Genomic DNA, 24,684 nt, shown 5'->3' on the forward strand with positions numbered 1-24,684 from the left:
CGCCTAATTTAAATGGTACCCGCCCCATTTGAATTGGACCGCCTTGCACCGGACCTGTTTACTATACACCGCTGCAAATTTCCAGGTAAGTGCTTTGTGGATCGGGCACTAAATCGGAAAAATTGCGGCGGTGTAACGTAAACCGGTTACGTTCCGCTGCGCCCGCTGTACGTGAATCTGGCCCTACATTCCTATATATAGGGTGAGCATGGAGAACGGACGTAGCCATCCTGGATGAGCCTGAGAGCAATGGAAGGTACTTTTTTGAGTTAAAGCGGGGGTTCACCCTATCGACAGGAAAAAAAAAAAAATTTTTTCTTTTACCTTTAAATCAGGCACTGTAGCGCGAGCTACAGTATGCCTGTCCCGAATTTTTTTCCCCCATACTCACCTTGTAGTCGTCCATCGAAGATACAGGGGAATGGGCGTGCCTCTGGAGACGGAGGATGATTGACGGCCGGCTCTGGCGCGTCACGCTTCTCCGGAAATAGCCGAAATAGGCTTGGTCTTCACGACGCGTGCGCATAGCCTGTGCGCACGCGCCGTGAAGAGCCGAGACCTACTCCGGCTGTCTTCGGGGAGAGTGACGTGCCAGGGCCGGCCGTCAATCATCCTCCCTCTCCATAGGCACGCCCATTCCCCGCGGGAGCCGAAATCTACGATGGACGACTACGAGGTGAGTACGGGGTTAAAAAAATCGGGACAGGCATACTGTAGCTCGCGCTACAATGCCTGTCTCGATGGTAACATCATGTGGGTCAGGGTGAACTACCGCTTTAAGAATACATACTAGAATATATGCTTCTTTTAAAACAAAAGTTTAGTGTTACTTTATGGTGTGTTTTATAATTAGAATAGTTTAGGACAGAAACACTAATGTAAAAGTTAATTTCACTTTGTTTTTAGTGCTGAAAGCCCAGCGTTAAGAACTACTGGCAGGAAAAGGTAAGGTACCAATATAATTATATCACAGACTAATGGGAACAACTTTATGTGTACTGTTTTGCCATACATCACATGTGCAGCAAGAACCAGCCATCCATTTCTGAAGGCATAAACTGATTTATAGCCAGGTACCTCTCTGCTGTTTTATATCTACTTTATATCCCCTAATAAACAAAGTGGCTGTTTTCTCACTATGTTCCATTTGTTTTGCACACTTGCTTTCACTCAGGATCAGACAATGCAGCTCTTCTGGGAAATAAATCCCTGAATATGACCAATAAATCACAGATGCACTGCAAACCCGCCAATAAAGTTCAGTGATTGAAAAAGATTGCACACCTCTTTCCAGAATGCAACACTTTTTAGCCAATAAAGCCAGGTTAGAGGAAGATGTTCTTTTGGCTTGCATGATTAGTTCTAATTAGGGATGAAGAGACATCAGGGGGTGTTTTGTGGTGTAACACTTCACAGGCTTTGCAGAGACATAAGGTTGAAGACAGAATGCCCTTAACTACCAAAGAGGTGTTTTAATGACCTAATAAAAATATGCCCTGGTGTGTCATGATGAAGGTTAAAGTAATTAGAGAATTAAGTGACTGTATCCTTACCGTATGTTCAGGTTATAACACAGAGTGGATCTTGAAAAATCAACTTTATTGCTCAAAAGATATTGTTTTAGGTGGGGAATGTTTATATAGGATTTAAATAATTTACTTAATTTCAATAAAAACATTTGCTGCACATTGTATAGAATTGTACAAATTATTTCTCAGGATTTACATACATGAGAAAATAAAGGTGTCCCACGGAGGGGCGACAATATTTAATAAATACAATGTAAAGGGTGTACAATTTGAGATAGCTATGCCATTTAATTATTGTGCAACTCCTAGTTATATTAATTGCAACTGAAATCAATACTGCTGGGCAAAGTCTTATGCTGGCCATACATACTGAACGAAAAATCGTCCGAACGAACTTTCGAAAAACGATAGTTCGGTCGTGAGCGCAAACGATAGTGCCATCATGTAATGACCGATAAATCATTCAGTGAACATAAATAAAAAAAAAATTGGTTCTTTTTTTTTAATATACCTAGTGCAGAAAGTTCGGACGGGAAACACATTAACCTTCCGATTTATCGTTCGTTCGGCAGAAAATTTTCAAACTTGTCCTTCGTTTTTTCGGCTCAAAAACGTCCCAACGATTTTCGATTTTGTGCCCATTAAAAACTAAAGATCTTTCTGAACGACTGAATTTTGGCCAAATGTTCGTATAGTGTATGGCCAGCATTAGTTAAACTTTTAGTCTTCTACATCTTATGAAGTTTTAAAAAATGATTTACCTTTAGCCCTAAAGAACTTAAAGTGGAGGTTCACCCAAAAAATAAATTTTTAACATGACATTCAGCCGAGTTGTCCTAATGACAATCGGCTGTTTTTTTTTTTTTTTTCGTACATACCGTATTTCACCGCCGCTTCCGGGTATGTCTTCTGCGGGACTGGGCGTTCCTATCTGATTGACAGGCTTCCGACCGTCGCATACTACGCGTCACGAGTTGTCGAAAGAAGCCGAACGTCGGGTATTGTAACGCCACTGGCGTTATTCCATGCACAGCAAGCGCGGAGTCACTCACCCATCACAGCCGCACTCCCCTCGTTGTGCCGTACGCGTCACTTCCGCTGCGCCGCTGTTTGCGTTCCATGCTGGAACGCGGAAGCGCTTCCTCGCGGCCGCCACCATCTCCCGCGCTTCCCCCTATTTAAACTCCCAGGGATGACGGTACGACGTTCTGCTATTTCTGTTGAACGCCTGCCGTCACCTCGGGACCCCGCTCCAGGTACCCCAGATACCGCCAGCTGAGACCCCTACTCTGACCTCATAACAAACAGCTGTGATAGCTACTCTTGGACCCAGCCACATGCTACAGGGACTTCACCACCTACTCCTGACAAGGCACCTTCCCTGCTTAAAGCCTCCGCAGCTGAGATCCAACTGTAATAATTGATTCATAGCAGGCAGGGTCTTAACATAATAGCAGAACCCTTCTCAGGTGATAGAAAACTTTTCCGTCAATTTATCAGTTCCTGCCGTCTTATGTTTGAATTACTTCCCCGTACTTACTACTCCGATAGGGTCAGAATTCTCACGCTGATTTCTTATCTCAAGGGAGAACCCCGAGTATGGGCCGATGCCTACGTAGAGGAACATGGTGATCTCTTAGGCGCATTTAATACCTTCCTCGACGAAATGTCTCTCCTTTATGAGGATCCCAACAAACAACTTACGGCAGAGAACACCATTAGAAACCTCAAGCAAGGGAATAGACCTGTAGAGGACTATATCTCTGAATTTAAGTGTTGGAGCAGAGAGACCTTATGGACTGATATTGCTCTCCGCAATCAATTTCGCCTAGGGTTTTCAGATTCTATGAAGGATGAAATAGCTTGTGTTGAACTTCCTGCTACACTAGAGGATCTGATGCACCTCTCCCTCTCCATTGACCGACGTCTTAGAGAGAGGAAGGCTGAACGTGTCAACTCTTACCAGCCTATACCCTTCAGGAGATCCAGATCACCCCCAAAGGAGCTTCCCATGGAACTTGGAGCAATCAAAGGGCCTTTATCCCCAGCTGAGAAACAGAGACGCAGAGCCCAAAACCTCTGTCTTTACTGTTCCGCCCCAGACCACATTGTCTCCACTTGTCCACTACTCAAGAGGAACTCTGAAGGTAATATTTCTAATATTTGTAAGATCAATTCACCTGGATCTACCACTAATCCCTATGTTTTTCTCACCCTTACCTTACAGTGGGACCAAATCAGGACCACCATTGATGCAATGGTAGACACCGGTGTCTGTGGCAACTTTATAGATTTAAGATTAATTAAGTCTAATAAAATCCCATCTGTGGTCAAGCAAACCCCTATGTCTGTCACTTTTATTGATGGTTCTAGTTCCTCTTTTGGCCCAATCACCTCCCAAACCTCTCCTTTGTTGGTCACTTGTGGCAACGGTCATACTGAGACACTTGTCTTTGATATCATTTAGTCACCCCTATTTCCAATTGTACTAGGTTTACCTTGGTCACTTCTTCATCAACCAACTTTCCAATGGTCCAACAATTCACTTAACTTAGATTCCTCATATTGCAAGGAGACCTGCTATCCGATATACACCATTCTCTTAACAAGTGACTGCCATGAATGTCTCCCAACTTATCTACATGACTTCTCTGATGTCTTCAGTAAAACCAATGCAGAAATGCTCCCTCCGCACCGTATCTATGATTGTCCGATTGACCGCATACCAGGAAATCCCATTCCTACTGCGCGGATTTATCCATTATCACAACCCGAGCTCATCCATCTCAAGGAATACCTTGATGAAAACTTGAGAAAAGGATTCATTAGGCCATCCACCTCCCCAGCAAGTGCTGCCATGTTTTTTGTAAAAAATAAGGACGGTTCACTGCGGCCAATAATTGACTACAGATCCCTTAACAACATCACAGTGAAAAACCACTATCCTCTACCTCTCATTCCAGAACTTATTGAACGACTCCAGACCTCTAAGATCTTTACTAAACTAGACCTCAGGGGTGCCTACAATTTAATAAGGATCCGTCCAGGAGACGAATGGAAGACTGCTTTCAAGACTCGATATGGCTTATTCGAATATACAGTAATGCCATTTGGATTATGTAACGCACCTGCCACGTTCCAGTGGTTTATCAACGACATCTTCCGTGACTTGCTTGACATTTGTGTTGTAATTTACTTGGATGACATTTTAATTTTTTCTGACACCCTTGAGGAACACACCAAACATGTACACTGGGTTCTGGCCAGACTCAGAACACATTCCTTATACGCTAAGCTTGAGAAGTGTGTTTTCAGTCAGTCAAGTATATCCTTCTTAGGATACCAAATTACCCCTGAGGGTATTCAGATGGATCGCTCCAAGGTGGAATGTATTCTTTCCTGGCCAATCCCACATTCAAGAAAGGCTTTGCAGCGCTTCCTTGGATTTTCAAACTATTATCGCAAGTTCATCAAGAACTTCTCGGCAATAGTGAAACCACTGACTACTTTAACTAGTAAGAAGACACCCTTCTCCTGGTCAAATGAAGCACAGAAGTCTTTTGATTCACTCAAAATCTCTTACACCTCTGCTCCTATTCTCCAACTTCCTAATCCGCTATTTCATTTTACCCTGGAAGTTGATGCTTTTCGCCTTGGGAGCCATACTCTCCCAACGTGCAACTTTATCTGAGCCTTTGCACCCAGTTGCCTTCTACTCCAGGACTCTAACATCTGCTGAAAAGAACTACCCCATTGGGGAGAAGGAACTCCTTGCAATAAAGGACGCTCTAGCGAACTGGAGACATTTATTGGAGGGTAGCACACACCCTATAACCATACTTACAGACCACCATAATCTACAACATTTGAAGGCCTGTAAAACACTGTCCGCCCGCCAGGTGAGGTGGAGTTTATTTTTTGACTGATTTGATTTCTACATCTCATACAGGCCAGGTACTCAAAACGTACCTTCCCAGGTCAAATGGTGCAAACACAATCATGGTCACAGTAGATCTATTAACAAAGATGGCGCACTTCACTCCTTTAAAAGATCTGCCATCCTCTTCTGAAACAGCAAAAGCTTTCATTAACAACATTCTCAGACTCCATGGATTACCCTCTCAAATTATTTCGGACCGTGGATCCCAATTCATTTCTAAGTTCTGGAAAGCTTTATGTGTTGCCTTACAGATTGATCACCGCATGTCCACTGCCTACCACCCTCAGACAAATGGACAAACAGAACGTGTCAACCAGACTCTAGAACAATACTTACGCTGTTATTGTACCCATCTCCAGGATGACTGGTTTCATTTGCTTCCTCACGCTGAATTTGCGTATAACAATGCCACCAGTTCTTCATCCCGATTTTCACCATTCTACGCGAATTATGGTTTCCACCCTAATAGTTTACCATCTCACTTCCATTCAAATAATGTTCCCGCAGTAGAACACTATCTTTCTGATTTAAAAAAGACGCTGGGCATACTTCGTTCCAACCTCGAAGCTGCCCAGTTACGACAAAAACGTTATTATGACGCTCACAGAACAGCACCTCCTGCCTACAAAGTGGCCGACTTAGTGTGGCTTTCCACCCGAAACTTACGCCTTAAAATACCCTCGAAGAAACTTGGGCGTCAATTCACTGGCCCTTTCCCGATTTCACATGTCATCAATCCTAACGCTGTTAAACTACAATTACCTCCTGATTGGAAAATACATCCCTCCTTCCATGTTTCACTCATCAAACCATTCATACCCAACCCATTTCCTAACAGAATTCCACGTCCCCCTCCACCGGTGGACATCTTGGGTGAGACTGAATATGAGATTGAGAAGATTCTGGACTCCAGAAAGAGGGGCTCAACCTTGCAGTATTTGATACAATGGAAAGGATACAGTCAACTTGATGATTCATGGGAAAACTCTTCACATCTTCATGCTCCCCGCCTGATTAGACAATTTCACCGTAGGTATCCTAATCGCCCGACTCCTATGGGGAACACTGTTGGTGCCCCCTTGAGGAGGGGAGTATGTAACGCCACTGGCGTTATTCCGTGCACAGCAAGCACGGAAACACTCACCCATCACAGCCGCACTCCCCTCGTTGTGCCGTACGCATCACTTCCGCTGCGCCGCTGTTTGCGTTCCATGCTGGAACGCGGAAGCGCGTCCTCGCGGCCGCCACCATCTCCCGCGCTTCCCCCTATTTAAACTCCCAGGGATGACGGTATGGCGTTCTGCTATTTCTGTTGAACGCCTGCCGTCACCTCGGGACCCCGCTCCAGGTACCCCAGATACCGCCAGCTGAGACCCCTACTCTGACCTCATAACAAACAGCTGTGATAGCTACTCTTGGACCCAGCCACACGCTACAGGGACTTCACTACCTACTCCTGACAAGGCACCTTCCCTGCTTAAAGCCTCCGCAGCTGAGATCCAACTGTAATAATTGATTCATAGCAGGCAGGGTCTTAACAGGTATGTCTTCTGCGGGACTGGGCGTTCCTATCTGATTGACAGGCTTCCGACCGTCGCATACTACGCGTCACAAGTTGCCGAAAGAAGCCGAACGTCGGTGCGCAGGCGCCGTATAGAGCCGCACCGACGTTCGGCTTCTTTCGGCAACTCGTGATGCGCAGGATCCATTTTTTATTTTTGCAAGCACTTTAAATACTGTCTAGCATAGAGGTTGGGTCTGGCTGCATCTGCTTTGCCTCAGCCTACCACTGCACTGAATCCCAACTCCTAGCTACTATATTAAAATGTCCTGCATTTCAGAGATAACCAAGGTTATTGATGTGATAAAGCCCAAAATATGATAACCGTGTCTAGTTTAAAAAAATGCTTTGGAGAATAAATAACAATAATATGCTTTACTCAGAAGATTTTGCTATATTCAATATCTTATTGTATAGAAAAATCTTCAACCAGGAACCAGGGGCGGACTGACAACTCATGGGGCCCCCGGGCAATAGGAGATCCTGGGGCCCCCTGTCCCCGCCCATGTGTTCCCACCCGTACTCAAGCCACACCCACACAAATCATATTGTACTGCCCACACTACATGCGTTCGTCACAGAATTTCTCTACATTATGTTCAAAATAAAATGGTAATTATAGAATATAAAGAAAAATAAACTTATATTAAAGAAAGTGCAACAACGATACATTTCCAAAATGAAAGTGATTGTAAAGGCTCTCTTCTTTTTTTTTTTTTTAAATAACAAACATGTCATACTTACCTCCACTGTGCAGTTCGTTTTGCACAGAGTGGCCCCGATCCATGTCTTCTGGAGTCCCCGCGTGGTTCTCGCGGCTCCTCCCCGCATCAGATAACCCCCTAGGAGAAGCGCTCTCCCGGGGGTTACCTTGAGGGACATTCTTCCCACTGACCCCCAATGCAAGGAACATTCTTTTGGTGACCACCAATGCAAGGAACATTCTTCTGGTGACCCCCAATGTAAGGAACATTCTTCTGGTGACCCCCAATGTAAGGAACATTCTTCTGGTGACCCCCAATGTAAGGAACATTCTTCTGGTGACCCCCAATGCAAGGAACATTCTTCTGGTGACCCCCAATGTAAGGAACATTCTTCTGGTGACCCCCAATGCAAGGAACATTCTTCTGGTGACCCCCAATGCAAGGAACATTCTTCTGGTGACCCCCAATGTAAGGAACATTCTTTCTGGTGACCCCCAATGTAAGGAACATTCTTCTGGTGACCACCAATGCAAGGAACATTCTTTTGGTGACCACCAATGCAAAGAACATTCTTCTGGTGACCCCCAATGTAAGGAACATTCTTCTGGTGACCCCCAATGCAAGGAACATTCTTCTGGTGACCCCCAATGCAAGGAACATTCTTCTGGTGACCCCCAATGCAAGGAACATTCTTTCTGGTGACCACCAATGCAAGGAACATTATTCGCACAGACCACCAATGTAAGGAGCATTCTTTCTGCTGACCACCTATGTAAGGAACATTATTCGCACAGATCACCAATGCAAGGAACAATTCTTTCTGCTGACTACCAATGTAAGGAACATTATTCGCACAGACCACCAATGCAAGGAACATTCTTTCTGCTGACTACCAATGCAAGGAACATTCTTTCTGCTGACTACCAATGCAAGGAACATTCTTTCTGCTGACCACTAATGTAAGGGACATTCTTCTCACTGATGGTTCTTTTTGTCCAAGTGTACAGATATATCAGTGTTGTATACAGGGAATAGCTCTCAATATACAGATATCAGTGTCAGGGAAAACTCAGTGTATAGATGTCAGTTATACATAGGGAATAGCACTTAGTGCTATTCCTTATGTGTTACACTGACATCCAGGGATGGACTGGCCATTGGGACTACAGGGAGTTTCCCGGTGGGCCGATGGCTCAGTGGGCCGGCTTCAGTGACAGCGGACCGTCGCTTCCCTTCGCTCCTCTGTCTCTCCCTTCCCGCAGCGCTCACCTCTCCCTCCCCGCAGCGCTCACCTGGGGGGGACAGAGAAGCAGGGGAGGACCAGAGGAGCAGGGGGGACGACAGAGGAGCATGGGGGAGGGGACAGACAGCTGACTCAACAGCTATGGCCTGGGAGTTTCTCACTTCTGCCTAATCTTGTCCCATAAGGGGGGGGGGGGGGCACTGAACTGATTCTTTGCCCCGGGTGAAATAATGTTTAGCTTCCCCACTGGTACTGCCTATAAGAGTACCAGTACCAGCCATTCTACTCTAATAAAGTAGAACGGCTTGTGGCTAGTGAAGGGGGAGAGGGGGCTTGGGTGGCCGGGGGTGTGTGGGAGTTGTCCGGCCGCCATGGGAGAGACCTGTCAAAGTGGGCCAGTCTGGATGAAGTCCAGGGCCAAATTTTTGTCCCAGTCCAGCCCTGCTGACATCTATACACTGAGTGTTTTCCCTGACACTGATATCTGTATATTGAGAGCTATTCCCTGTATACAACACTGATATATCTGTACACTTGGACACTCAGTGTACAGATATCCGTGTGTCAGGGAATAGCTCCTGGTAGATGGGCACTGGGGAAGAAGGAACACTTAGCCTGGCTGATGATCACAGACATGCTGTGCTTACACACTGACCTGCTGCCGCACACAAGGCAGGTCAGGTGACTGTCTCTGACATGATGACTCCACTGTGTCTTCCCTCTCCAGCCTCCAGCTCTCTCACTGGCTTTCCCCCGCGGCATGGATGTATACTGTGGCCCCGCCCCTCTGCTGAATTCCCTAGGAGGATAGGTGGCCAGAGCGCCTGTCATTGCAATAATCCTCATGGCTCCATGATCGCTCAGTAATCCTGGCCAGCACCTAGTCCTCTCATACAGCCTCATCATCTGCAGGCAGGGTTGACATCACTCACTACCTCTGCGGTGCACAAACTTTCCTAATCTTGCAAAATAAACTGTGGGCACATCCAGGGGCAGACTGAGCAGCTCATGGGGTCCCCCTGACTCTGGGGCCCTCGGTTTCTGCCCGACTAGTCCGCCCCTGGATAGCATACAGAGGAGTATATAGAGTCCTGTATACAGAGGTGAGATGTGTGTGGTGCGGTGGGTAGCAGTGCGCATGCTCAGTGTTGGTACCTCAGAGGGGGGTGACGAAGTATTTCCGGAGGTTATCAGTGAGTCTCTTGTAGTCCACACGTTCCCAGGAGGTGAAGGGGGTGGAGATGGGCGGGAACTGTACAGCACAGGGCAAGAAGGTAAAGAAACATCAGCATGGCTCTTTTAACATTACCCAAGATTAGACTGTCACAGTAACTGCAGCCACAATGATTTTATCATTTATGACACTGTCTGACTCTGACTGACCTGCTTCTTCACACAAGGCAGGAGGTCAGTGTAGATGCCGTTCATTCCGAATTTTGTGTCTGACTGTGCTGCAATTATGTCTGCTCTGCCTGCCTCCGAGTCCAGCAACTCCTTCAGACAGCCCTCAGGCTCCGCGGCAGTGACTTATGGCCCCGCCCCCTCATCTATTCTATTCCACAGAGGGAGAGGTGGCCGGAGCGCCTGTCATAATCACTGCAGTGACTGCACTGTACATCCCCGCACGGCTCTAAGCCATCCACCATCCGGGCCAGCTCATAACGGCTCCCGAGCGAGCCTCTTAGTCAATAGCCACATCAACCAGCTACAGAGTACGGTCGGACTCCGTTTTTTTACTGGCTAGATACTGACGCTGCTGCGGGCACCTCCAGGGGCGGACTGAGCCAGCCCGGGCCCTCCCACCACCGGGGCCCTCGGGCACTGCCCGAATGACCGAATGGTCAGTCCGCCCCTGCCAGGAACACCTCATTGCAAATCTATTTTAGGACCAAATCCAACATGCATAAAATTGGGGCGCTCTTTCTGTTTAATAATGCCCTCCGATATCACTTCCACTCCTTGTTACAGCCTGTGACATCTAGACAAGAAATGAGGCGATCAGTTGTCGCTGCAGCAGAGAGACACAGACAGTAATAATAACCTGATATAGATTTTAACCCTTTCCTATTCTACTGAAAAGAAAATGCTTTGTTGCAATCAGTGGCCACAATGGAGATATTTTCTATCACATCCTATTCAGGAATTGAAGGATTTCTCAACAATGGGGTAAAAGAATGCAAACAAATTATAAAGGTTCCATCCCTTCTCCAATCTGTCCAAAACAATAAAAAGCAGTTTGGGCTGACATTGAGCATTAAAAAGAAGAGGGACTGTATTGTCTAGATCATCTATTCTCAACCAGAGGTTTTTGGAACCCTAGGGTTCCTCAAGGAGTATCTGGGGGTTCCTTGTGCTTTAACTAACTGACATCCCATCTGATGGTGCCTGCATACCAGGGACATGTAGTCAGGGGAGGCAAGTGAGGCAGAACATAAAAATAAATAAAAATCAAGCTTCGAGGGTCAAAATGAGGTCACAGAAACCCCAAATTTGGGGGGTAGATAGCCTAGGTCCTACCCCACCACTGGGGCTCCTATGACCTATGGTTCCCGAGATATGGGGCTCCTTGCACAGCCTGTAAACATGCAAAGCGGCCAGTTTAAATACAAGCTGGCACACTCCTTTTGCAGCAGACTGAGAGATTGAGCTCACAGTGCCCTCACTTCTTGTCAGAAGCACTGAGCTGAATGGACAGTTGGAGTCTTGGACCAATGGTAACGTACCATTAGCCCCAGCTGTTCAATAAAAATGCTGCAGTGGAGGCACGCCTCTCACTGCAGTGTCATAGAAGGGGCATATATATATATATATATATATATATATATATATATATACACACACACATGTGCTCTAGATGTTATAACATAATAATGTATTATTTATCTATTTACTGTGAAATTAATGGTTTGAGTTATAACTTTAAACTTCAGTAATTTCTACGTTAAGCCACCTGCTTGAGTTTTTGAAAATAAAGTAAATTACCTTAAAAACAATATATAATAAATATTTGTATATTACTCATGGTAATTAACCCCTTGCCACCCAGGCCAATTCTGACACTTCTCTCCTACATGTAATAATCATAATTTTTTTGCTAGAAAATTACTCAGAACCCTCAAACATTGTATATTTTGTTTTAGCAGACACCCTAGGGAACAAAAAAAATGGTGGTCGTTGGAACTTTTTATGTTGCACGGTATTTGTGCAGCAATTTTTCAAACGCGTTAAAAAAAAAAATGTCATGAATATAAAAAAAAAAACACTAAAGATAACCCGATTTTTTTGTAAAATGTGAAAGATGATGTTACGCCATGTAAATAGATACCTAACATGTCACACATTAAAATTGCGCACACTTGTGGAATGGCGCCAAACTTCACTACTTAAAAATCTCCATAGGCGACCCTTTAAAAGTTTTATTTACAGATTACGGCCCAGATTCTCGTAGAATGGAGTAAACTTGGGCAGGCGTAATGTATCTCATTTACGTTACGCCGCTGCAAGTTTTTCATGCAAGTGCTTTATTCACAAAGCACTTGTGTGTAAAGTTGCGGCAGCGTAGCGTAAATCACCCGGCGTAAGCCCGCCTAATTCAAATTAGGTGGGTAGGGGGCGTGTTTCATTTAAATGAAGCGCGTCCCCGCGCCGAACGAACTGCACATGCGCCGTCCCTAAAATATCCCGGCGTGCATTGCTCTAAATGACGTCGCAAGGACGTCATTGGTTTCGACGTGAACGTAAATGGCGTCCAGCCCCAATTACGGACGACTTATGCAAACAACGTAAATTTATAAATTTCGAGGCGGGAACGACGGCCATACTTAACATTGGTTGCGCCTCATAGACCCAGGGGCAACTTTACACCGGGAAAAGCCTAACGTAAACGTCGTAACTTTACTGCGTCGGCCGCGTGTACGTTCGGGAATTTGCGTATCTAGCTAATTTGCATACTCGACGGGGAAAACGACGGATGCGCCATCTAGCGGGCAAAAAAAAAATTGCAGTTAAGATCCGACGGCGTAAGAGCCTTACGCCTGTCGGATCTAATGGATATCTATGCGTAACTGATTCTAAGACTCAGTCGCATTGATACGACGGCCCAGATTAGGACTTACGACGGCGTACATGGCGCTGCGCCGTCGTAAGCCCTTTGAGAATCTGGGCTTACATGTTTACATTTACAGAAGAGAATTGCTAGAATTATTGCTCTCTCTCTAATGATTGCGGCATATGTAACCTGTGTGTAACCTATGTGTATCTGGCTCTGATACTAGCCAGTGCCTCACCAGCCACTGACCTATTTGCTTGTCCCTGCTGCATACATAGCTCCAGGTCCAATGCCACTTGACAGAGCCAGAAGCATGCCCGCAAGGGTGGCATTCTAGCCACACTTGTAGGGTGTATACTCTTCCCACTTACAACTATGCTTTCCCAATGATCAACCTTATCAGGGGTTCCCTAAAACCTGAAAATTTTTTAAGAGTTCCTCAGGGGTCAAAGGTTGAGAAAATCGAATCTAGATACCTTTGACACAAACCCAATGCAACCAATCAAACATCCAATCTTCTGATTTGCTACACTTTGTTGATCATCATTGTGCTTTACAGTACACGTCCATAGCAAGGCATGAATATGTCTTATGCAGAGCTTTTTTTCTCAGAAAATAGGTGCAGGAACTCAACCATGACCCCGTTCAGATTTCACAAACAGTAGAAGGGTCTTAAAGGGACATTAAATACCAGGATTTCAATACATACAGAGTACAGAGTTCAGGGGGGTTACACACAGAGTGCAGAGATGTCACTTGTAAACACAGAAACCAGACTTCTGTGTTTACAATTGATTGTGGTGAGAGGGAACCAAAGGATCTGAGCCAGAGGTGGTGGAACTGAGTTCCCCCAAGTTCCCCCTGAAAAAAAAGCCCTGGTCTTATGTATACTTTGTACACACTCTTAAAATAGGTGTTTCTTTGTAGTGCTTAAAGGGGTTGTAAAGGTAAATGTTTTTTCACTTTAATGCATCCTATGCATTAAGGTAAAAAAACATCCGATGGTACCGCCCCCCCCCCCGAGCCCCCGTTTTACTTACCTGACCGTTCGAAATTCCCGGGCGCGTCCATGTGATGTTCTCGGGTTCCCAGCCTGGCCGTTGATTGGCTAGGCTGGGCGGATTGATAGCAGCGCAGCCATCGGCTGGCGCTGCTGTCAATCACAGCGGATGACGCGGCACGCTGGGGGGCGGGGCCGAGTGATACAGTTGGCGGCTATGGCCGCTGCTGTATCACTGGAACGCGCACGCAAAAGCTTTCCACCATGCGAGCTCGCTCGCATGAAGGTAGAAAGCTTTTGCGAGGAGGAGCCGAGACAGCCGCCGAGGGACCCCAGAAGACAGGGTTAGGGGACACTCTGTGCAAAATGAGCTGCACAGTGGAGGTAAGTATAACATGTTTATTTTAAAAACTAAAAATTTTGACTTTAGTGTTCCTTTAAAGTGTCTTTTAACCAGAAAAGAAGAAACGTGGATATTGTCTCTGGATAAGACTGGAGCAGTAGATTACAAAAAAGACCAGTTTTTAATATAGAACAATCATTTTTATAAAGTAATACAGTTAGCCTTATTACCAAACTCAGAAAGCTGCAGAACATGTTCTATGATGACTGTTAAACTTAACCAAGCTTAAAGTACCCATAAAAATATTATTCCAGTATAAAAAAAATGTGTAGCACTTTCCTTTCCATCGTATTCCACTTGAGTAATACCAGCATACAAAAAGAGCAAACATAAGCTTGTAATAATTTCATACAAACTTATAAAAAGCATATCAACAAAAATGTTTTTTTTTTTTTATCACAAGGCTTAACATTTTAGTTTTGCTGTTTATTTGGGTTCTTTTGAACACAATGATAGCAGTGGGAATAGCGGGCAGATATATATTATACCCACTAAACAGATCGATCAGCTCACAGTATGAATCATACAGAGATATTGCCTTTGAAAAGTGCCTTGTAGATCGTTTGAGAGTATTGATTCAAATGTCTACATTGAGAACTATTAATTATATCCACTAACGGTCTCCTAAAATGATTTCTAAATGTGAACACTTACTGGATAGAAGCAATTTTTTTGGTAAGTCCATTAGAAAAACATAATTCTGAAAGCAGACTGATGTTAGTGGTCCTGTAGGTTGCCATGCTTTGTCAAATATATTAAAATTGGGACATTAATATATTTTTCTCCTTTCAGGCAATTCGAAATATGATTTTCACTTTAGATGCACAAGGGTACTTTGGTAATGGACTAAATTAAGGTGATGTTTTTAAAATTGGAAAGGTTTTTTTTTTAATACTTTGTACTCTAAAAACTTACCATGTGTTTTAAATAAACCCAAAAAAATGTAAATAAATTTCTATACAAGGGGGCAGATTCACAGAGCAAGTACGCCGGCGTATCTACTGATACGCCGGCGTACTTTCAAATTTTTCCGCGTCGTATCTTTAGTTTGAATCCTCAAACCAAGATACGACGGCATCTGGGTAAGATCCGACAGGCCTACGGCCTCGTACGCCTTCGGATCTTAGATGCAATACTTCGGCGTCCGCTGGGTGGAGTTTGCGTCGTTTTCCGCGTCGGGTATGCAAATGAGTTTTTTTCGACGATCCACGAACGTACGAGCAGTCGTCGCATTCTCTTACATCATCTGTAGTCGGCTTTCTCCGGCGTATAGTTAAAGCTACTATTTTGTGGCGTATAGATAGACTTGCCATGTTAAAGTATGGCCGTCGTTCCCGCGTCGAAATTTGATTTTTTTTTTTTTTGCGTAAGTCGTCCGTGAATAGGGATGGACGTAAGTCACGTCTAAGTCGTTGTTGCGACGTCATTTAGCGCAATTCACGGCGGGAAATTTAGGAACGGCGCATGCGCATTTCATTCGGCGCGGGGACGCGCTTCATTTAAATGAAACCCGCCCCCAACCCGCCCAATTTCAAATACGCCGCCAGAAATACACTACGCCGCCGTAACTTACGGCTCGAATTCTTCCTGGATTCAAATTTAAGCCAGGTAAGATACGGCGGCGTAGCGTATCTCTGATACGCTGCGCCTGTCCAATTGTATGTGAATCTGCCCCAAGGTATTGTACAGTATATTCAGGTGTAGAATAGCCAGGGCTCCTTTAAAGTGGAGTTTCCATCCCAAAATTTTTTTTTTCATTATTGTGCTCATTAGACCTACAAAAGTAAGAATTTTTTTTTTTTATTCATCTGGAAATGCCTGTTGCTATGCGGTCCCACGAAATCTGCCTTTAAATTCACCTAGGATTCTGACATCATCTCCCTCTAATGCTCCTGGGAAATGTGTGTCATCATTTCCCAGGATGCAGTGAGCTGTCCAATTATCACTCCCCATCCAAGACCTCCAGGAAGTAAGTGCTTGTAGGCTTCACAATGCCCACAAGAAAAATGACAACGGTGTAGACATAGTTTTATAAACTATCTTTTTTGAATATCTATGCGGATCGGCGCAGATTGTAAAATAGTACGTGACCGGATATATATTATAAAAACGCGGGATGAAAGGACATACATTTAAAAAATGCTAATTGTGGTTGGAACTCCGCTTTAAAGCTGTTAAGGGGAAAGTGATACTGACCTCCAATGTTAGGCAAAAGCACAATTTTTACTGTCTCTGCTTCTTTTCTCTTATTATTATTCATTTATTTTCAAGATTATTGCTTCGAAAGTTGGAGCTCAAGTGACACCCTTGATTAGCATAATAAAATGTTAAAGATGCAAACTTTTGGGATACCTTAGATCCTTTATTTCAGGTTCATACAATTCGATTAAGATTATTACTTAAAATAATATTGTTGTATAAAGCAGGGGGTGTAAATAACTGTTTTTGCCTGGGTGTCAAATACTTTCCTTGGGTGTCTATTCGTTATTTAAAGCAAAACTCCAGCCCAAATTTTTTTTTGCTGTTTTTTGCTTTTAAATCTAGAGCTGTCCCCTAGAGTGTTTCTCATCTTCATGTCCCTAGTTTCTGCTTTTGAAAGACTGCCAGCATCATTCCACCCAACTCCTCTAAGCTGAGCCAGTCATAGGCTCACCCTCAGCCCGTGACTGGACAATAAAGTAGAAGCAGCACATTGAGGAGCTGCAGACATGGTGGGACTGTATTTTTACACAGTCCTACTCATACCTTCAATTTTGTAAATGTTTCTGTAGCTCTCCCTGACCTTACCATCTCAGCCACATCTAATCCTATCGATATACAAAACACTCCTTGAGGATGCTTCTTTAACCACTAGCCGACCAGCCGCCGCAGTTATACGGCGGCAGGTCGGCTCGGCTGCACGAAATCACGTAGCTATACGTAATTTCGCATTCCAGCCATTAGGGGCGCGCGCGCCCCCTGCTCACCCCTGGTGCCGACGCGCGTGCCCGGCGGGCGCGATTACCGCCGGGCACCCGCGAAACACCCAACCCCCGGTCCTGTCAGGGGGAAAAACTACTGTTTGTCTGTTCATACAATGTATGAACAGCGATCTGTCATTTCTCCTAGTCAGTCCCACCCCCCCTCAGTTATAACACACCTAGGGAACATAATTAACCCCTTCCTCGCCCCCTAGTGTTAACCCCTTCCCTGCCAGTGGCATTTTTACAGTAATCAATGAATTTTTATAGCACCGATCGCTATAAAAATGCCAATGGTCCCAAAAATTTGTCAAAAGTCACCGAAGTGTCCGCCATAAGGTCGCAGTAAAAATCGATGATCGCCAACATTACTAGTAAAAAAAAAATAATATTAATAAAAATGCCATAAAACTATCCCCTATTTTGTAGACGCTATAATTTTTGCACAAACCAATCAATAAACGCTTTTTGCGATTTTTTTTATGAAAAATATGTAGAAAGAATACGTATCAGCCTAAACTGAGGAAAAAAAAATGTTTTTTTATATATTTTTGGGGGATATTTATTACATCAAAAAGTTAAAAATATTCAAGTTTTTGTTTATAGCACAAAAAAAAAAAACGCAGAGGTGATCAAATACCACCAAAAGAAAGCTCTATTTGTGGGAAAAAAAGGACGCCAATTTTGTTTGGGAGCCACGTCGCACGACCGCGCAATTGTCAGTTAAAGCAACGCAGTGCCGAATCGCAAAAGGTGGCCTGGTCGTTGACCAGCAAAATGGTCCGGGGCTGAAGTGGTTAACAAGTTCATGCATGAAAAAATAGGAACTTGTTATTTGATAGATATATGGCCTTATCCTTGATTTTTCAATAGATGGGCCCTTTGTTGCCACCTCATTCCCCTTTTGGTCCTATGTTCCTTTGGGGTATTTCTTGGGTCGTCTCAACCTCCCCCTGATCTCAAAAATGTACGCAATACTCTTCTCTATCAGCCTACGACTAGAAACGCATGTCAAAAATGGGAATTTGACATAGCTGAGGAAGAAAGGGAGCGCATTTTTACATACTTTCACAGGGGCAAAGCAAAATGCTGTCGATGTCATGATGAAACGGGTACCCTTTTACACATATGGTGGTCATGCCCGGTAATCAGAACCTTTTGGTCTGAAGTCCATCATCTTATCACCTTTATCAAGCATGAGAGTAACCTTCAAAATATATGACCCCTTGGGCCTGCTGGGACAGATTTGTGGGGTCTTCAGAATACACCCATCTTGATCGTGCAGCCCGAAGAAGGTGGAGGAATGGTTTTCATTCCTGTCATTCCTGTCTTTCTCTCACCCCCTACCCCTCTCCCTCCTTTCACCTTACCCCAATATACCCTCTTCTTCTTCTTTACCCCCTTCCCCTTACTCCCTGTATTCTAGCCTCCCTACTATCTTAATTATCTGGCCATATACCCTCCTAGATGAGCCACCTAGGGTCACTCAATAGGTAATAGAGATTAGAAAAATGGAACACATTACAGCAACAGTGAGGCCCCGTACACACGAGAGGATCTATCCGCTGGAATTGATCTGCGGATCAGTTCCAGCGGATAGATCCCCTGGTGTGTATAACCCAGCGGATCTGTTTCCACTGATTTTTATCCCCTGGGATGGATTTCAAGCGGATAAAAATTTGAAGACATGCTTTCAAATCTATCCGCTTGAATCCATCCCAACGGATTGATCCGCTGGTCTGTACAGACTCACCGGATCAATCCGTCCGAATGGATCCCCCGCATGCGTCGTAATGATTCGACGCATGCGTGGAATTCCTTATATGACCACGTCGCGCACGTCGCCGCGTCATCATCGCGGCGACGGCGCGACACGTCATCGCGATGGGATTTCGGCGCGGATTTCAATCCTATGGTGAGTACACTCCACCGGATCCAAATCCGCGGAAATCCTCGAGAGGATTTATCCGTTGGACCGTATCCGCGGATAAATCCTCTCGTGTGTACTAGGCCTGAGAAGTGTTATGGATCAGTATAATTAATAATGGGCTCCCTGGTACTTATCCTCTTTTGGTATGTTACCATCACTCTCTACCTTTATCTGATCTACCCTCATTCTGCATTATTAACACAGGCTGAAGAATAATAGGTTACTATGGTGTTTATTCTTAATACGAATATATCTTCTCTCTTGATTACATTTGTTTTCTCTTTACTTGTTAGGTTACAGCTTTAAATTGTTCATTGTATAAATCTTCACACTTTTCATTAGGTGAATTCACTTGACTATTTGTATACAGTATATGATTCACTGGACTTAATATGACATATGTACTTGTTACTAATTTGTACTGTGTAGTTTGATATAAAACCTTAATAGAAATTGCAATTATAAAAAACAGGTAGAAGCAGCACAATGATAAGCTAACCACTTTGTCACTCTGCTTCCTCCTCCAGACAATATATTTCTTGTCAGCTTCTCCATCTCCCACTAAATCACATTCAGGTACTTACACTGATTGCATTTAAAAACACATTTATTTATGTATCAATGAAGGAAGAACTGGGGTAATTGGTGTTTATTATATCTGCATAGAGTTTGTCTCTAAAACTACAAATTGGTCATACTTCCTTGACATTTCCTAATAATTGTTATGTAGCGGCCTGCTACTTTTTATCCGGCGTTGCTTTAAATTTAGAGCATTGGTTCTCAACCTGGGGTCCGGACCCCCTTGGGGGTCAAATGACAGTTTGCCAGGGGTCACCAAATCCTGGGCTGTTCCTGAAGCCTGCAGCACTCTCAGCCTTTTCACAGCCATCCAGCAGGGCTGTCCCTGGAGCCTGTGGCCGCACAGCTGGGCTTAAATTAAAAAAAATATATAGCTGGGTGTCTATAGTATGCCTGTGATAACGTCTTTAAATAGCACAATCACCTGCCTGCCAGTAAATTAGGAAGAACTGATCTAGCTAAACTATGGAGTGTATAAATATATGTACAACACCTGGGATGTATATATATACACTACACACTGTAACATTAACTGACTAGCCTGCCTGCCTGCCTGCTCTATCTACCTGCAAAAAATGTCACTCTCTCTGTCTCTCTCTGTTCTCTGTTAACTGCCGCAACACACTGCACAAGGCCGCCCTGCAGGCGGCCTTTTATAGTGTGGGGCGTGCACTAAACCCCCTGAGCCATAATTGGCCAAAGCCACCCTGGCTTTGGCCAATTATGGCTCTTTTTGCACGCTGTAATTGGCCAAGCATGCGGGTCATAGTGCATGCTTGGCCAATCATCAGCCAGCGATGCCGCAGTGAATTATGGCCTGTGAAACGTAACTCGAATTTGGCGCGAACGACCTGTTTTGTTCGTATTTCAGCGAACGATCGAACATACGATGTTCGAGTCGAACGTGAGTTCGACTCGAATACGAAGCTCATCCCTAGTAATGGGAACAAACAGGATCAATCTTCCAATATATCAGTAATCTTGATGAGGATGTTTCCTTATTTGTAGTATTAAACCATAATCTGTGTCCTCCACCAGTCTCCCAGAACTCTCACCTCACTGACATACAGTATGGTCATAGGCACAACAACTCATCACCAGTCTTCTCTGTTGCCAATATTGAGATTGCTGTGATGTGGTCACTATGGTACTCCTCTATCCCTTATGATGGCACTATAACAGCAAGAGGGGGGGGGGGACTCCAGCCCATGCCCAGGATTTAAGCAAGGAGGAGAGGAGGCTCCAATAGTGTAGTATTTAAAATGAACCTTTTATTGTTATACACATAAAACATTGGACTCTTACAATGTATAAAGAAAGATAAGCTTGTAAGGGTTAAAATGCAGCGGGGTGCGCTGTCTTACGCTTCCCTTCGCTCCTTCCGATCTGCGGTAGCCTCTTGATGGGCACAGTAAGGCTGCAATTGATGTTTTTTTTTCTTTTTTCGTTTGTTTGCGCCCCCCCAAAAGAATTTGAGCACCAGCCGCCACTGTTGAGTTTACATATACTTTAGGCATCAAAAGACTAATGCACAAAGTAGTACAAAGAGCAGTGATGGTGTATAAATTATAGAAAACATGCTAACATAAGCTTAAAGCCTGATTGGTTGCTATGAGTTTCTAAACTTTTTCCATAACCACTGCTTTTTGCACTGCCTTGTTAAATAATTATATCTGAATAATGCAAACTTTGTTACGAACATTGATTAAATGTTGTACTATGAATATTAATTTGTTTTCGTAATCACAGAAGTAAGGAATGGAAAGCAGTATTTGGAAAGAAGCTCTGAAGGTATTTAGCCATTGAAGAGAAGAAGCTACTGCAATCTGATTTTCCATGAGCCACAGATAAAAGACCTCTCTAATTTCCCTTTAAATGAGCAAAGCCTTGGGTATTCTGTTTGCATTAATGGATTTCCATTACTTTAATGTTTGTAAAATATAATTTAAAAATAAATACGTTTAGTTATGCAGCAAGTGAGAAGGTAAGATATGAGATAGACGCTTTTCTTAAATTCATTATTTTATCTTGATTTTAGGGGGAACGAAATGTTTTCCATTCTCTTTGCAATTATTGTCATAAAACAAATAAAGTAATATTTTATTGGCAGCTCAGGAAAACAGGAGATATCTGTTTTTGCAGTTTGTCTTATAAAGCTTCTCTAGGCAGCTTCTCCATATATTTTAGAACATTTTTAATGTTAATGTACAATATCTTTATATAGCTTTCTTTTATGGTCAGGTCTAAAACAACAACTTTTTTATTTTTGTCTCTTTGGTCTATTCAAAATAAATAATATTGCATATGTATATTTCCTGTTTACCACTTAATAGCCAGTACGTGATTCAGTACTGCAACTGCAGCTCTTCACCAAGCTGGTTTTACTGCTATGCTGTGAATGACTTCATGATCTTGTGTCAATTAATTTTCTATTATTCAGATCTATTCATAAGAAACAAACTAACAACTCACAACAAGTAGTCTACCCTTTGCTGGCTCACATGGACCCATATGGATTTACAATTAGACAAAAGACTTCAACAAGTTGGTTGTAAGCCCCGTCTATTATTGTTTTTAAAGCGGGGGTTCGGCGGGACATCGTTTTTTTTTTGTGTAGTAATCCTTAGGGCTTACCTGTACTCCCGCACTACCAGGGTGTCCCACTCCTAGAGCCTGCGTAACTGCTGTAATTCTAAAAAGAAGATTTTATATTCTCAGGCGATGGACGTTTCCATCTTACCTGTGGGCACTTTGAAGCCGACAGGGTCTTCTTCCGGGATACGGTGAATGCTGGCCTCCCAGCATTCACCACTCTATCCCGCACATGTGCAGTGTTGACGGCGAGCGTCGCCGTCAACACTACACTGTTGCCATAACAACGGCCGGCATCACAAGCTCACGCCCTGTTGTCCAGCGCGTCTCCGGAGGAGTGTAAGAAATAGATTGACAGGACGGGGGAGGATGGACTTACACGCCCATTCCCCGCGGGGGATTTTGAGTGACAGGACACAAACAGCTGCTGAAAAGAGGTAAGGAGGACTTAAAAAAAAATGGTGTGGTTACTGTCTATGCCTAGCAATTGCATAGACCTAATGTGTAAAATCAGGGTGAACCACCACTTTAACATCCGCCCATTGAGTTTTTACGGCCACAAGGTGGCTCTAAAATGCCGGGTGGCCTTCAATATACGGTCTCCCGCCGCTGGGGGGTGCACGCGCGCCGCTGCGTCATTAAGGTGCCGATGCGTGTGCCTGGCGGCCGCGATGTCCTCCTCGCACCAGCGATCGGCAGTCACAGAGACAGGGACGTGGCTCTCTGTGTGTAAACACAGAGAGCCACGTCCTGTCAGGGAGAGGAGACCGATGGTGTGTCCCTTGTATATAGGGACAACCATCGGTCACTTCCCCCAGTCAGTCCCCTCCCCCCACAGTAAGAATCACCTAGCAGGGCACACATCAACCCCTTGATGCCCCCAGGTTTTAACCCCTTCCCTGACAGTCACATTTATACGGTTATAAGTGCATATTTAAAGCACTGTTCGCTGTATAAATGTGAATGGTCCCAAAAATGTGTAAAAATTGTCCGATGTGTCCGCCGTAATATCGCAGTACTGACAAAAATCGCAGATCGCCGCCATTACTAGTAAAAAAAAAATAATAAAAAAAATTTCATAATTCAATCCCCTATGTTGTAGGTGCTATAACGTTTGCGCAAACCAATCACTATACGGTTATTTTTTTTTTTACCAAAAATATGTAGAAGAATACGTATCGGCCTAAAAAAAAATGGATATTTATTATAGCAAAAAGTACAAAATAGTGTTTTTTTCAAAATTGACACTCTATTTTTGTTTATAGCACAAAAAATAAAAACCGCAGAGGTGATCAAATACCACCAAAAGAAAGCTCTATTTGTGAGGAAAAAAGGACATCAATTTTGTTTGGGAGCCACGTCGCACGACCGCGCAATGGTCATTCAAAGCTTGACAGTGCTGAAAGCTGAAATTTGGCCTGGGCAGGAAGGGGTATATGTGCCCAGTAAGCAAGTGGTTAAATAAAGATTTTAGATGTGTAATGAACAAATAATTTGCAATTCCATAAATTTTTATATGGGGATCGTTTTTTGATATTATGTATATAACTTTGTGGCTTAGGAAGGGCTAATTCAGGACTGACACACGTACCTAGGACCAGCTATTTGTCATCTGATAATCTTTCATGGATACTGCAAGCTTTGTTTAAAACATTTTTATACAGTCTAAATATCTGTACAAGTGTATGACTATTTTTGATGTGTATTGCTAGAGAGAGTGCATGTGGTCAGCACAGGGCCAATCAGCACTGTCCAGACAGAGGGTCAGGGGTCTTGCCGTCTCATAGGACAGTAGAAAACTCCTCCTACAAGCTTTAACCAGTACTTGGCTGGACACTGATAGAAGTCACAAGACTGCTCTAACTGCTGATGAGAAGAGGTATTTAGAAGTTTATATTTCCTAAAATAATTGCATTTCCATGTTCTGTGTATTGTGGGTGACCAGATATAGTGAATGCAGGGTCCTGGGTTTAGTAACACTTTAAGTGTGATCCATTGCATGACCACATGCTTCAGAACCTTGCAGAGTGGCAGGGGGCAAGCCAACCTCATAGAGATGCTAAACTACTTAACTGCCAAAAGGTAAAATGTTTTACTTTTTTCTTACATATTTAAACAGGCAAACGTTAGATCTTTTTCCATACAGTGCCTACAGATAAGGGGGTGCCATCTTCTCTTGCTGAGGGCCAAGGTCA

The 24,684-nt window shown here is 43.9% G+C and overlaps 1 long non-coding RNA gene across 1 annotated transcript; it reads left to right on the forward strand.

Annotated features, from left to right (window-relative positions):
- Positions 1-199: 199 nt before the first annotated feature.
- LOC120935446 lies at positions 200-22,144 on the forward strand. Its single transcript, XR_005748491.1, has 5 exons — positions 200-256; positions 907-945; positions 15,221-15,284; positions 19,846-19,894; positions 21,647-22,144. It is a non-coding gene; the product is annotated as an uncharacterized LOC120935446 (long non-coding RNA).
- Positions 22,145-24,684: the final 2,540 nt, after the last annotated feature.

This window comes from Rana temporaria, chromosome 4 (assembly GCF_905171775.1).
Source record: "Rana temporaria chromosome 4, aRanTem1.1, whole genome shotgun sequence".
In the NCBI taxonomy this organism is placed as follows: Eukaryota; Metazoa; Chordata; class Amphibia; order Anura; family Ranidae; genus Rana; species Rana temporaria.